At 56.4% G+C, this 2500-nt stretch overlaps 1 non-coding gene across 1 annotated transcript in view; it reads right to left on the bottom strand.

Annotated features, from left to right (window-relative positions):
* Window positions 1-164, bottom strand: part of LOC124726168 — a 1909-nt gene extending 1745 nt beyond the window's left edge. Inside the window, exon 1 of the ribosomal RNA XR_007006752.1 lies at window positions 1-164. This exon is cut by the window's left edge and continues 1745 nt beyond it. This is a non-coding gene — a ribosomal RNA (small subunit ribosomal RNA).
* Between the last annotated feature and the right edge of the window lie 2336 nt (window positions 165-2500).

Here is a 2500-nt window from a genome sequence, read left to right as displayed (position 1 = left end):
GCTCTAGAATTACCACAGTTATCCAAGTAACGTGGGTACGATCTAAGGAACCATAACTGATTTAATGAGCCATTCGCGGTTTCACCTTAATGCGGCTTGTACTGAGACATGCATGGCTTAATCTTTGAGACAAGCATATGACTACTGGCAGGATCAACCAGGGAGCTGCGTCAACTAGAGCTGAGCAGCCGGCCGCCCGGGAGTGTGTCCCGGGGGCCCGCGCGAACACGCAAGCGTCCGCTCAATCATTCTGCAAACAGGAGGAGGCTGAGCTCCCCTGCACAATACACCTCGAAACCCTCTCAGGTCCCGGCGGCGCGCAGCGCCGTCCCAAGTACTTGGTCGGGTTCGAGAGAGGCGCAATCGCCCGGAGTTAGGCGAGTAGACGCTTTCGGTGCGACCACCCGTGCTCCCAACTGAGCTTGCCGCTGCCGACAGAGGCCCGGGAGCGTGCTGTCGTGGCATTGCCGGCGGGAGACAACACGCGCCACCTACGGTGACCGGCAGCTCCAACGCCAGCGCCACAGAAGGACAAAAGCCCCACTTGGGTGCCGAAGCGAACTCTCCCAGCACAGCGCACGCGCCAACACATCCGCACAGCTGCGATACAAACCACCAGCGAGAACCGCTGGGGCGACCGAGCAGCAGACGGCGTCGCGGCGCCGAGCGCCGGGCGGCGGCGCATCCTCAACGCACACAGTCCTCAATCGGACCAGCACACTGAAGATGTCCACCGCGCTTCGCACCGGGCCCGCGAGGACCTACTTTGGCCGCACGGCGCCGCGCGCAGGGTGCGCCGGCGCGCAGCTGCGACGCCTGCCGCGTCCGTCGGCCGGCGCGCCTGCCACTGGCCGCCCCCACCAGCCGGCTGTAGCGCGTGCGCCCACGCACCGCGCGGCCAGCACGCCGGGAGGCGCCCCCTCACCGGCCGGGGACGGTCCCACCCAGCCACCGCCGCGTATCGCTTCACACCCAGATGCCGTTCAGTTTCGTCGGCATGGTGGGTATCGCTGGAACAACCGGTTAGTACCTCAACCTATCGTCGCCATCACCGATTCACCCCTAGCGAGAACAACCGCACCACAACAGGTTACCATTTGTTCATTTGCGTAACTTCACCAGAAAACGCAGGCGTCCATCGCCATTTGCAACTTCAACGATTATTGCATGCCTGTGTCAGGTGTCACGCCACACTACGTCTGCCCACATACACGCAACAAAATGTGCACGCCTAGACAATACGTGGAAGGTGGCCCCCGTACGTATGCGATGTCCATTGCTCGAACGACTGTCAACCGGCCTCTGTAGCATGTCGCAGATATGGAACGCGGTGCACCATGCCATCACGGTGTGTGAGGAGAGACGACTAGGTCCGAATACATCAACAGACAGCTCATGCTGATCGCCATCCACGGCGTCCGTTCCTCCCACACGTCTCTATGGCGTACCACACTGCAATCCAGCTCTCATAGGGAGACGACACGTAGCTGCGTGCACAATATTTGCACTGTATGGTCCGCCGTTTTTGGGCGCAGTCGTTGTGCGGTCACACATGTGCCACGATGTATCATTCAGTACATAAGGACGAATGTGCAGTACAGATTGTGGTTCACGCGTACGACATCAGCGGACAGTTGACACAGGCCGCACCACAACGTAGCCTGAGTACGTCGCATGCGAAGGGCATTGAACATGCAAACTTCTCACCAACCAGCTTGCGAAGGCAGGGGGCAAGGTGGGGACGTGGGGAGGGGCGGCATGTACGTCCTGCTGCCATCCACATTACAGTGTACAGCAGGAGCATGTGGAAAGTGAGCAAGACTTGCAAGGTGTTTAACATGAAGCGATACACAGGGGTGCGGGCAGTGCGAGTAGCGAACTATATTGCGAGGGTTGCGGGTGGGCAACACTACAGTAATTGAACGAGTCGTATAACAATTACAGAGCAGGTTTAGGCGACAACGTGGGTTACGTTAAGGCGACAACATGGGTTAGGTTAAGGCACAACATGGGTTAGGTTAAGGCACAACATGGGTTAGGTTAAGGCACAACATGGGTTAGGTTAAGGCACAACATGGGTTAGGTTAAGGCACAACATGGGTTAGGTTAAGGCACAACATGGGTTAGGTTAAGGCACAACATGGGTTAGGTTAAGGCACAACATGGGTTAGGTTAAGGCACAACATGGGTTAGGTTGAGGCACAACATGGGTTAGGTTGAGGCACAACATGGGTTAGGTTGAGGCACAACATGGGTTAGGTTGAGGCACAACATGGGTTAGGTTGAGGCACAACATGGGTTAGGTTGAGGCACAACATGGGTTAGGTTAAGGTACAACATGGGTTAGGTTAAGGTACAACATGGGTTAGGTTAAGGTACAACATGGGTTAGGTTAAGGTACAACATGGGTTAGGTTAAGGTACAACATGGGTTAGGTTAAGGTACAACATAGGTTAGGTTAAGGTACAACATAGGTTAGGTTAAGGTACAACATAGGTTA

Source organism: Schistocerca piceifrons, unplaced genomic scaffold (assembly GCF_021461385.2).
Source record: "Schistocerca piceifrons isolate TAMUIC-IGC-003096 unplaced genomic scaffold, iqSchPice1.1 HiC_scaffold_1052, whole genome shotgun sequence".
Taxonomy (NCBI): domain Eukaryota; kingdom Metazoa; phylum Arthropoda; class Insecta; order Orthoptera; family Acrididae; genus Schistocerca; species Schistocerca piceifrons.
The sequence above is the reverse complement of the archived record's forward strand: the minus strand, read 5'-3'. Positions and strand labels throughout refer to the sequence as shown.